The 14,006-nt window shown below is 29.5% G+C and overlaps 1 protein-coding gene across 4 annotated transcripts in view; it reads left to right on the top strand.

Moving 5' to 3' along the window:
* LOC128987785 (connectin-like) overlaps positions 1-14,006 on the top strand; it is a 209,468-nt gene that overhangs the window by 152,138 nt on the left and 43,324 nt on the right. The window contains exon 3 of one of the 4 annotated variants that reach the window (XM_054408809.1): positions 11,450-11,472. The exons of the other annotated variants lie outside the window; for them this stretch is intronic. The gene's annotated coding sequence lies outside the window, so the exon portion shown is untranslated. The remainder of the gene's footprint in view (positions 1-11,449; positions 11,473-14,006) is intronic. 4 annotated transcript variants of the gene reach the window in all.

Genomic DNA, 14,006 nt, shown 5'->3' on the forward strand with positions numbered 1-14,006 from the left:
AAATTTGTACGTCCATAAATTGAGATTCTAAATATACTATCTCTAAGTGGCTATTGTCCAGGCCATTTGTATTTTCTATATAACGACTAATGGTCTATTTGACCTGGTCGTTTGAACCACAGTTTTAAGTGTAGTAGCTAGTAACAATATAGTTCTTTAGTAATGGCTCATACGAATGATAAATGTACTAAATTCTATGAAGTATGTTTAACTTTGTCAACTATGTGTATTTCTTTTTCTGACCGATATTGCGAAAATTTAGGTTACTTAACTACGTTTTACAATTGGCTATAATTCTTACAAAGCCAGTAATAAACCGCAGCACAAAAATGTGGTGATGTTTAGTTACTTTATAGCTTATTACTTGACAAACATGCAGTATTCGCAAATTTTCCAACAACCTTTTCACTAATCATTTTACAGTTAGTGTAAACTTTTTCTTAAATAAAATATGCTTTGTTTAGAATGCTGTCAGAACATCTTAAAATATTTTTACAACAGGATTTCTGTACAATGTTTACACACAAAAACCAAACAAAGTGAGTACTCTCCCATGTCTACCTTTAAAACGGTTTCCAAAAAAGGTCCAATGGTAGTTTTTCTTCGATATAAATTAAAACAACGTAAGTCAAAAATAGTGTTTTGCAAGCCTAGCCAATATTATAATTTGTGTTATGGTTTATATTACTAATAGACTTGTACAAAAAATTGAATAAAAACCGTTAAGTATGATTACGTTATCAGATTCAATTCAAACATATTCAGAGATTTGATGGGGATTTACAGCGTTGGCTACATTGTTAAGTTAGTTGTGTAAAGCTAAATACCTTTTAAAAATTAGAAAAGACTTGTTTCAATATAAATTTTGTATTTGACTAAAAATAACTCATATAAAGGTTCTGTATAATAAAACAACATCTTTACAAATTTATAAAATTTAATTTTACTTTTAAACATTTGTACGATATTGAAATACATCATTAAATGTAACCAAAGAAATTACTAACGACATAGATGTCAGTAGTTTTTTTTCTTAAAAGTGATTAATCAGCATGTGTGTAAAGCATATGCTGTTACACTTTAACCCATCTGTTTTTTTACCCTATGGTGGTTCTTTTGATCGCTAATATTCTGGAATTCTGACATAATATATTGCATCGTTAGCTGCAGAGTGACCCTTAAACGTCTCCACCTCTTTGCCCTTAAGAGGCAGCAGATACTATTTCAAACTTTAGTCAATACTTTATGATGCACGTACGTGTTTGTATTGCAGTTCCGGATTTCCGTATTAATGGGTTTATTTTGTATACATAATAATACAAATTTTGGTACCCTAATGATTTATTTTGGTAGAAAACATACTTGCTTTAAATATTGTGATGGATACATATTTTCATAGGACCTATATATCTTAATCATTATAAAATATTGATTCATTAAATATGGCTTTAGTCAACAGCCGATTCTAATTATATTCAAGACCTTTTGCTACGTACATTATATACAAATCCAAATTCCCATATGTTTAATTAGATGCAATCTTCTTTAATACGCTTCTTGATAATTACTATTTCAATAAGGGTAACTCTATATTTGGTGTGAAATTTAAAAAGTTTGTATATACGAAATAGCTGAAATCGTTCACCAAAATGATTTATCACTAAGATTTGCCTAGTTTGTTCTCTGAAATGTGTCTTCTACGTAATCCTTTCCTCAACTTATCAATTTGTTTTCAAAACACAACACCCTGGTTAAAGGAAAAAGTGTAGGCCACCGGTTCAAAAAGCCGGAGCTTTAACTTGTATTCCACTAGTGGCATTTAGCCATGTTAAAATACCACAACACTGGCGTTGTGAGCCCAGCATAAGCTGGCGAAGAATCTTTTAATGAAACCTAACTGGATAATCGTATATGCCACGTTTGTTTTCTCTCAAATAGAAAATGTAAATCTCAATTTGAATCTAGTGCACAAGCTATGCACCTACACAACCGTTTTATAAGATTAAATATAGTGTACCTTCATGAAATATATGAAGGTATAAATTACCTTCCTTAGGCTGCTACCAGACATTTTAGTGAATACATGCAAAATTTGTTATTTTATATTTATTTTAATGTCTTGTTTAGATCTTAAGGTCTTAAGGATAATATAAAATCAAATAATCTTCTTACATATTTATTTTAAGTATTTCCCAATGACTGTATTTTAAAATATTTCTGGTAATCCTATAAATACTAAGGGCACGTAGCTTTCCTTTAAGTATTCGTAAAACGAAATAAAGAGAATATTTCGATCAAACACGTGTGTTTAAAATCAGCTTTGAAATTTCCCCCAGACGTTACAAGTAGTTAAGCTTCTTGTTTCTCGAGTCAAATCCTCACCTACATAACAAAAACTTCGCCGATGTTTTTCTCTCACTTTTACTAATTTTCAAATGCACACTTAACTTCTTTCATTAAAGGAGCTTTACGTAAGTTTAATACAAACATGGTTTTTTTTCTGCAACAGGACTTTTCCTAGAGCTGAGCCTGTATTTTAAATTTCTTGAAACACTTTTTAAGTGTTTAAATAACTAATTTGCATAAGTAGTTTATTATTTATCACATTAAACCACAAAACTGTAATCATAATCATGATTATTCCTAATTCTGTGTATTCAATAAAGTGCTTTCAACATTGTTCGTTTTAAATTATTGTTAACATAATTATTTAACGACATATCTAAGTTTTTTTTTCGATTTAGGACTTTTCAACTCTCGAAAATAGTATACATACAAACTCAGATATTTCAGTCCGAAAATAGCTTACTATCAATATAACCAAATGTGTTGTACACTATATATTTAGACTACAATACTGTATAATTAACTTATTTTATTGGGTTTAATAAATTCTAACTCCTTTTTATCTCAAACTAAAATAAAATTTTCCGTAGAACGCCTTTATGGTTGAGTTTTCAATAATTTAGAATTTTTTTATGTATGAAGTAAACACAGATGTGTTTACTTCTGTGACGTGTTTACTTATGACGTAACCTTTTATCCATTTGAGATATTTGAAACCGGTTTGCGGCTACCTTCTTAGATATGAGGGGCTACAAAAATGATGGAACATTTTTAAATTTTCATCTTTTAGAGTATTGGGGGTAAGGTTAACTGAAAATCAAATATCAAGGACCATTTGTTTTAAGTGTTTTATCGAGGTGCCACTGTAATAGCGGCAAAATTTTGAAAGTTACGATACAGTGTGGTGCTATGGGAAGCGATCTGGTCTAGTGGTAGAGCTCGGGGCTTCAGAGCCTGAGGTCCGAGGTTCGAATCCCGCCAATCAACGATGACTTTTGCTATGTGATAATGCCGCAACCCTCAAGGACTAGCCGGGAAGTAACGTGTAAAACACTTCCGAGATAGAACTAGTGTCCTAGGATTTGAAGGTGGAACATGAAAAAGAGTAGTGGTTGACATATTATTTTCCTTTAATAATATCTGAGTTTGACACTGTTATAATAAAAAAATGTTTTTATTATTATCCATTTTCCTTTTAATTGCCACTGAAGTAAAGTCCTGTTAAAATACCATATCCAAGACAATATATATCCACTCAATGCTTATTAACGGTTATTAAGATACATACGCCATGGGTCTTGATGGTAGGTGTTAAAATCTATTTTCGCTACACTACTGTGAAATTACCTGTTTTCGTTACATGTTTATCACCTGCGAAAATTCTTCATTATTTTGTTTACTACAAAAAAAGACTGTTTACTATGCAAAAGTAATGTTTACCTTTAACAACAAAAACTGTACAACCATAGTAAATATTAACTTTAAATTGAAGCCATAGCCTTAAAAACTCTATGAGTTTTGTAGTGTTCCTAACTGCAAAAAAAATCCAATATCTGTATTAATTAAGAAAATAATTAGTCTTTGTTGTGTAGCAAAAAGTAACGTTTAAAATACGAATATGGGTCTATACATAATCTCAGCCACTTACAGTGTTTAATAAAACTCGCACTTCACACATGGTCTCAAATGTATACATTGCTCACTTTCTACTCTTGTTATGAAATATACTATTACTATATTAACCAAAATAATATAACATGGAATGAGGGTTGTATAATCAGTTCCAAGAAATAATCAGTCTACATTAATCCCAGCGAAAGATTCTCTAGTTACAATTTGCATTTAAGAACCGTCGTTTATTGACTGACATGATTCACGATCTTAGTGGTAACAGTGTAGAATTACGTAAAAGAATAGAAATAATGCAACAAAGAGTGTAATCACTGATAACGACGACATGCTGTGATAGGGGTGGGTGACCCCGCGGGTCTACTAGACTTGTTACCTCCTGAACGACGTTTTATGTTTCCTCGGGCCCGCTTTTAAATAACTATGGCTTTCTTTGTTTATGGTATTGATTTTCTACAACAATATACACTATATTACCATAAGCAACGAATAATAAATGTAATGTCATTTGTGGGTATAGAGGGGGAACCGGGTATTGTAAATTTCAATACTTAGCACCCCCACACAGCAAACCTGCAGACTAATTGCGGTTTTCTACATATTATGATTTTCTTCTAAAATATATCCTTATAAATTTCAGGTAACTACCTACTTAGGTTGCTAACATCAAAACGTGGAAACGTTTCTATTTTGACATTATCCAAGAGGAATTTGTAAAAACTACTATGCACTATTATGCTAAGCTAAGCGTAGGTAAAAGAATGCCACTTATGGATCCTACGATAATAATATAGCATTTCTTTCTCACCGTAAGTAGGATGGCCCACTTTTAACGATAGTAATTTTTGTAAGTGGTAATTTTATACACTTACCTATTTTTTTTTCATCCATACAACATATTTTCTGTAAAGTGCATTGGACAGATAAATTGTATTACCTGATAATGAATGTAACAAATTAATAAATAACATATTAGTATAAATATTTAAAAAGTAATAAGAAATCTGCTAATCAAGCAAGGCAGTTGAATCAGATAAGAGAACGAGAGCAACCCCCAAGGTGGCATTAGCAAGTTTTCCCGCCAGAACTGAGTAATGTATTAACCTGCAACTCGTAAACTCCCTCCAAAATAACAAGCCCTGGTTGTTTTTACTCATATAAACAGTGTGGCTACGTGATCATACGGTTTCGTTATTAAATAAAATAACCAATTAACAGCGTCCCTAAACACAACTATAAATAACCATCTTTAATAAAACTACGGTGAATAACCTTAATTAAATTAACATAATTTATAATGTAATTGCTTAAATTTTTTAATAATGGAATAAAATAGTGTGACTTGAATTGACTATAATGTAACTAAAATTTTTGTTATTTCACCAAGACGTCATTTTACTAATTTGTTTCTCATATTAGAAACTCTTTAAAATGTCTAATCGTGAGACTTACTAAAGAACAAGAAAGATTCATTTCATTTTTATATTTACAAAACTGTGTACTATGAGTAACTGAAAAACGTGTATTTATTGATAATTATATGTATGAATATGATAATGTTAAGTAATTGTCGTAACAAATACCATTTCAATCTAGAGATCAATCTGAACTTCAATCAAGCCTGAAAAAATATTCAACACATAAATCCTTTCCGTAATGTTGATCATCACCTGATTGTTGGTGTTTCTTGATTAACTTTGTGTTTATCTACTGTAAAAGGATCCTACAGGTTGGGTTACCCGTGCAAATAACGATGTTTGTGGTTGCTAAGCTTACATTGCTATCTCATACTATTTATGTAAAAAAATCTAATAAATTGCATTTGAACACAGTAAGTAAAATCTTTCCAATATCTATCTTGTATACAAATAGACCAAACCCATCTTCAGTAATTACAATGTAGCTTAATGGGTGAAAGTGTATTTTTATGTATTTTAGAACCAAAATAACTGTATTTCCCTAAAGACATTTTATTCGCTATTATAATAGCATTTTCTGGATACTATGTAATTCTTATGGTAATTTAAACTATATAGTTTAAACTAGAGTAATTCAAACTAGAGAGTTTATTGTAAAAAATGAAGACTCTTAGCCTAATTGTTATTTTTTTAAATAAATACACAATTATGTCAAACAATATGGCTTTTTGGATGCAGATCTTCAAAACGAGACAGTTTTATGGACTATCGCTAGCTAACTCGTTTTTGATTGATCAATGAGCCAAATTCAGGCAACACTGGACCACTAGAGATTTGAACTAGAAACCTAGTGAGAGGAGAGGTGTCTAAAACCATAGAGGATTACAATTGGTAAATTGGTCTAAATATGAGGCCTCAGGCACCTCTAGCAGTAACAAATGATTGTGATAATCTGTTATTGAAACAGTTAGGCTAGTAGTAAATTTAAAATTTTTTTATGTTTCAGAAAATATGAGAACAGTATCTTTGTAACTGACAGATATCCATTAAATAAAGGTTTGAAAGTTAGGTGTTTTTACAACACATTGGTAACTGTGTTTTTGAAATCCAGTGTGTACTTTTCGAAGCTAGTATTGTTGAATATTGTTGTAGCACATAATTCATTATCGCAATAAATTATTACATTCTTCCAAGTTTTAGGAAATCTTGGTCTGGTTTATTATTTTTTGTATTTTTTACTTTTTTTAACAAAAGATTGAGGGCCAAAAACTCATTATGATGAATATGTAGATGTTTATACTTCAAGATTTTTAAAAGGAAACACAGTGAAGCATTAAGCCTGTATAATGAGGGGTCTATCATATCGGGAGACCATCACGAAAAAGCGATCACTTACAATTGCCTTAAGCGAGGGAAGGAAGATAAGCTGGCAAACTTTTCTAAAAATCACGATATTTCTCTTCCGATGCTTTGTAAACGCTAACGACTCTTAATAAGATGCCATCCCTAAAACATGATCTAAAAAGTAACAAGGTAAATTTATATTTAGCAAATAGTTAGTGTAATTGGTTAAAGGTCCTACCAATGTTTGGGTCTTTTGCAGATCTTACATTTTTTTAACACTTTTATAGCCTCATAAACGTGTTGGTTAATAAAAACTACTGAATAAAATGTAAATTTTCTTCTATAAATTATGCTCTAAGTTTAATACTATAGCCATAAATAAAAAAAAAAAATTTGGTTAGAAAAACATTTTTCCATTACAAAAAAAATAATTAAAAAAATCACAAGAAGGAGGTATCGAAAGTGAATTATAACAATTTGAAAACAGTTTGGTTTTCAGGGATATCCGCAGTAAAAAAATTCGCAAAGATATAATTTAAGAAAATGTTGCAATTTTATAATGATATATAATCTCCCTTGAAAAGACGGACTTTAAAAAAAGAAAATTACGATGGTAATTTTTTTATCTTCATTAACTAACAGTGTTATTCAGGGCGTCTCGCCTAAAGTGCACCAATAGCTAATTTGTTATTATAGTATGGACAGTTATATTTTTATGGGGCACTCTTATTTATTTTTTAGATGATACTTTGGATGATTTCGTATTTTAAAAGTATGACCACCATTTTCTATGAAGACTGACTACTTTTAATATTTCTTATAATATCTAACCGTAGTCTCTGAATCAAGGACGTAAAGATGGGGTGTATAAGTTCATATTACAGAAATATATAAATTATGAAACTCTTAAAAACGGATCCTTAACAAAGGTTTTCAAACTGAAAAGGGTTATTAAAACTGTAGGATTATTATTTCTAATATCTACAAGGCATTATTGATAAAGCCTCTTACTTGAAAGTTGAAAATTCTACGCATTCACATAAGGGTCTTTGGGTGTTTTTTGGTAGTAGTTATGATTCTGTATATTTCACATGAGCATATTTAAAATATAAATTTAATCTTCATAAAAACAACAATGAATAAAGAAAGCTGATATTTAATGTTTTTATATAAATTAAACTTAGAGTTTAGGTATTTGTTAAATCCAGTTGAATCAAGGACAACTTTGTGCCGAAAAATAATTTTTACAACGTACTATTTTAAATCGTTTTAAATATTATCTTTTAAATAATACTATTAGGCTGATAAATCATTAATTTGTCATAATTTCATGAATAATTATTGCTTTTCTTTAACACTATCAATTAAATTACAATCCTATGACACAGCACTAAAAGTTATTTTAGACACGGCACAAATTCATGAACTCATGTGAAATAATCATACATGATATATATATATATAATTTTGACTCAATTTGAATTGTAAATCAACGTTTTTACCTCTGATTTTTTATGGTTTTTCATATTATTAAAAATTTTTAAATGCCTAAGGAAAATATTAAAATAATCAATATAACGGTGAATACATATTTTTCTGAACAAAATATTTTTTGCAAGGAAAGATATAGGCTAAAAATTGAAACAGTAAATTTAATGAAAGCAATTTTTGATCTCAAAGTTATACATTACTCATTCAAGGAATGTATAAAAATGCCTCATTAATGACAAAATTCTGCTTTTTAATGTTACAGCTCAGGCTTTATTTGTATAACAAATTACCATATTTCTGTTTAGTTAAAAAATCCTCATAACATTGTAATAGTCATGGTAAGGAAATATCTCTATATTTAATCACATTCTTTTTTATACCTGTGCTTCTGTATTTTTTTTATTTGTTTAGTCCAACAATTGTTAAGTCCAACAAAGAACTGTTTTTATTGTTCACATTCTTTTTAAGAGGAAAATGTATTTTAAATACTATCAACACGTTCATATAAAGGAAAATGATATATTGGTTAAAAGAAAATCGAGTAAGTTGATTTTTTTAAGTACGAAGCATTTACATGCTTTAACACTTTAGTTGTGTTTTTTTTCACTTTAGGTGAAATCTGCTTATACATTTCATTCATTTTAACATGAATTATACTTATTCCTTATTTGAGTGCACAAGGGTATGTTGAGATGCAACAGTAGTTTATTCAACCTTCATAGAACACAATTATTAATTAAAATCAGATTAAAGACACAGATTCTAAGATAACAGATATTGCAAGATATATTTAATTTTTTGTACAAGACAATCTTAAAGCAGACGAAAAATATTATTACGAAAATTCTATACATAAAAGTTTCTATAATATAGAATAGTTTCATGATTTTTTTTTTATTTTCGTGTTTAGAAGGCTAAGTATTATTATTTAATATTACAAAGATGTCATTCAGTAATGTTTATAGTTTTGATAAACTATTAACATTGTACTGTAATAACTAGAATAAAAATTAAGAAAAAACATTCAACCATAAAGAAAATGAGTTTTTCTATGAAAAGAAGAATAATTGTCTGTGTTATCATTAAATAGCTCTGGTCTAGGGAGTCTTGCAGAGATAACACCACAATAAACCCTAGGGTGACATTAACAAGTCTCCTGTCTACGGCCAGCTCGAGGTATCTTTAAAATTACCTGCCAACCACTTTCATCGCCATAGAATAATGCCATTATGCGAATATGTTTCAAAACATTATCTATGGCTTAGAATCATAGGCTATATAAGCGTTTCATATTTTGGATTAGTAATTGAATATTTAGGAAAAGAAATGTCTTAGATCTTAAATAAACGTCCTGCGTAAATTTCATTGTGTTTCCTTTTTTTAAACAAATCTCGTGGGAGTTTTATTTTACAGTGCAATCAATCAAACGACCTAAATACAGTGTTGGTCGTTGACTGATTGTTGACTTTTCTTAATTAACTTTCTGTTTATCTACCGAGCCCAAGGCACTATTGGACAAATTGTCAAAATAATGACGGATCTACTTTTAAAATCTAACGAAACATTAGGAAACTAGTAAAATGTATTTACCAAAATACTAAAATTTATAATTGATAATTATTTCATGTTTATTCTATAAACTACTCTAACGAGCATACCAGAGTTAGTAGTTAAATTATAAAATAATCATTATAAATCAATATTTCACAAAAATTTTTTATGTTATAAAAGTGTAGTGACAGCTGGTTTAATATTTTTCATTTAATTTGTTAACACTTGTTATGATTATTGTGTGTTGTTTATATTTGAGTTTTTACCTAGTTACTTAAATAAATGGTTGTACATTTTTTTCTGACATAATATATATTTATTTATTTGACACTAATACAAAAACGTATAACTGAAAGCATTGTTTAGCACTATCTACCGTTTCTTTTAGGCAAAATACATCATTAAAGATTACTCCAGAGTCAAAAGCCGTTTCTAATTAAATTCAAGACATTTGCTACATCACATACGTAAACAAACAGATCCAAATCCTCTTAGACTTAATTAGCTGTGATATTCAAGGAATCTAGAGTTTCAAGATATTCCTAATTAATGTAAATATTTTCTTACATTCATCCTTTATTAAGCGTCTTATTAATCAGGAGAACGTATTGTTATAGGGATTATTCTGTAGGTTGTGTCAAATTCCAAGGTTGTATCTACCAGTTTCAAAATTTATCTACGTTAAACGTTTTCCTTTTAAGTTCTGAAAATGTATACGGTTTGATTTGTATCCTTAATATTTTTTCGATACCTAAATTATTGGTCAAAACACGAGACGTAGGTTTTATCGTGGTTAGTATTTTTAAAGTTCAGGCTTAAGCTAGTCTTTCACTGATGGTATTTAGACATCTAATAAAATTACAACACACATTCTGAGCCTAACATAAGCTCCCGGTCCATATTTTAACAGAATTACATGTGTTTATCATAACTGTACCTGCCACAAACGTTTTTCTCTCAACATCTTTTATTTACTAGCATAAAAAAAATATTTCAGGAATTATATTTATATTTGTACTGTATATAGATTGTAGACACTTTAGTTATTTATCTAATAACCTAAGCAAAGAAATGGTTTATGTATTTGTATACGAAAGACGAACAAGCGATAACATTTGGACTTTACACATATGCTTAGAGAGAGCTTTGAAAATTACATCGCAAGTTTGTAAGTAGTTAAGCTTCTTTTTACTCGACTGAAATCCTCACATGCCTAACAAAAACTGTTTTGATGGTTTCCCTTGTTTTTACTAATTTAAAATGCATACTCAATTTGTTTGCTTAAGAAGACTTTCCTAAAACAAATGGATGGTACGAATGTATAATTCAGGCTATTATTCCTCTCACACCATGTATATTTTTCATAATTTCTCATAATCTATAGTAAATATATTTTAATTTGTTTAACATACAGAATATTGTCATATTATTATATTATACTGTAAGCATTTAAAACTGAAAGCCATCCTCTTGTACCTTTACCTTCTAACGTTATCGATACTATACTTCCAGAAAGTTAATTTAAAACGAGCCTTTTCATAACTATTTGGAAACAGATTTTCGTTATTTTATTGCTTTAAAATATTCTTTATTTGGTAAAATAGTTTTAAATAAAAAATAATTAATAAAAAAATAATGGTATTATAATTATAAAAAATCTTCTGTTTCAGATATTGTCTAGTTGAAAGTTCCGGTGGGTAACAAAAGTAATAGTAACTTTAAATTCTGTGACAATTATATAGATTTGCATTGACATATTTCAGTTTGTATGCAACTTACTAAAGAGCATAAAATTACGTCTAAGCGAATAGCACAAAATTATATGAATTGACAGCCAGTATGCCAAATTAACGAGGAAATTGTACGGCGTTACCATTTACTCCATGGTAAAATAAAAATAAAATCATAACAGTATTAAAAAGTGGAGAGTTTAGGACATGGCACTCATAATTATTATGTATGAATATTAAATGCATAAATTATGATAATCTTTTATTATTATGTGCTAGGATTTAGAAATCCAAACCTACTTCGTTGTGCAACTAGTTCATAATTGAAAGGAGGTTGATACTTTGGTGTATATAGATTATTTATTAGATTTAAAATCAATAAGTTAAGTACTAATTGAGAGTAATGATTCGGCCAGCGTGTTATACTTGTGTTGATTAAGTTTGAAAGTTTATTATTCCTGATCACTTAAACTAGAAAACTATGAAAATCAACAATAAACCATTTAGATTTGTTTTGAAAGGTTTAGCAAGGTAACAAGTTTTCTTCAGAACATATTCAGCTAAACTGCTTATGACCAGGCTATGGTCTTTTTGCGCTAAATTTCAATATTAAGTATATGAAAACAAGGAACAAAATAAAAAACCAGTGCAAAACTCTAAGGAAGAATTAAACAAAAGAACTTCCTAAGAAATTTAAAACTGGCAATAATTAAATTAATAAATAAATACTAAAAGCTTTTCTTACTACCAGGAAATAGCATTCAATTAAATAATTTTAAAAATTATAACTCACTTTGAATAAAAACTTAAAATAAACAAGTAATTTTGTTAGCTGTGTAGTGATTAAATAACTAGAAGGACTAAGTTAAATTCTGAATGGGAACGTAGCGTATTTCAGTTTGATATGCTTTCAATAACCAGCAACAATATGTTACGTAATATGCCGATTGATGGAATTAATCATTTAAAAAAAAGTGAAATTTCTTTTAAATTTTCGCTATACCAGATCTGATAGGTGGGAGTTGTGAATAAAGCTTCTAATTTCATTTATCTTCGTCTTTCACTAACGTGGTTAAATTACTTGATCTAAAAGAGGATAACATAATGTAGAAATACAAAGAATGTCTTATTCATACTTAGATTAAGCCTCTGCCTACATGCAAGAGTATTAGCCAAACAAGGAGGCAATCTATTATAAAAGCAGCTGAAGGAACAAGGTCAGTTGAAAACAACCCCTGGCTACGATGCAGCATCAACCCCTGTTATGCTTTAGGATTAGTGTGCTGTCGGGATAAATATCTTAAAGGGAGTTGAAACTTCTTTTTATGTACACTTCAGTGCATTATTTCCATAGTAAAAACTTGTTTCCAAGCAGTAGGGTATTTTAGCTTGCTTTGTAAATTTTGCAAGAATAATATCATATCATTCAGAGAATGTGTGGACTTTAGTATGTATTTTGGGGTTTAATAAAACCATTTTATAATTTAATATTTTTTCTATACACTACGATGTTTGTAGCCGTTCTACAAACGTGTACTGGTGGCCGAAAGCTACATATTGCTGTACATGCCAGCTGTCATCGTCATTTGGGGGCCGAGCAGGTTTTTACATCCCTAGAGCCAAAAATCAGCTGTTCGGTTATTTTCTTAAAACATTTGCTTATTCTCCAACATATTTCTTCACATAATCTTATAGCTGTACTTGTGTTGTTGACTGTTAGTGTTTATTATTATTCTGTTGAATAGTGGTAATAGTGGGTGGGGGGGGGGGGGGTTTCGGTGTGTACCGAGAAATAGCGTTCGTACTACGGACCGAAATGGTTTTGCAGCAATCAAATGTTTTAAAATTAAAAACTATCTTGAGCAGGCAAACCTTATTTTCCTAGGTACCAAATATACTATTGTAGGTATATTTAGTCAATGCTATTACATATTTGACCAGATAATTAATATTGTAATTGCTAAAGTAAAAAAATACACACACAACATACTCTGTCTGTTAATGATAACCGACAACAGTTTCTCCACTAACTTACAACTAACTAACTAACTTAACTTGCATATGAAAGATCTATATATTCTAAAACATTGGCAGATTTATACTTGACACTTATGCATAAGTAAAATTCTGTTAGCTTATTTCTTACTGAAGTACTTCGCTTAACCAAAACATGTATTGTTATATTTTTTATATTAATTGTATTCTGGTCAAAACTTTTTTTTTTATCAAGTTTGATACTTTTCATAAACAGTTACGACCTTTCAAATGGCTTACGTATGTGTTTAACATTAAATAAGCTTGTCTAATTAACATATCTATTAGTTCGCTATCTTTTCATGTCTGACGTCTGCTCCACGCACACATTTTTTAAATCAATATTGTCTTAAAGAATATGCAATTGTTTTTAGCCAATGAAATATAATAGCAATTAGCAAGACTTACAGTATGGTTTGTTGTTTAGGTTAGTAAATAACATATCATAGTTTTGATCCCCAGT

The sequence above is a fragment of the Macrosteles quadrilineatus genome, unplaced genomic scaffold (assembly GCF_028750875.1).
Source record: "Macrosteles quadrilineatus isolate MER2022 unplaced genomic scaffold, UCM_ALF_1.0 Scaffold_2__2_contigs__length_208266976, whole genome shotgun sequence".
NCBI lineage: Eukaryota > Metazoa > Arthropoda > Insecta > Hemiptera > Cicadellidae > Macrosteles > Macrosteles quadrilineatus.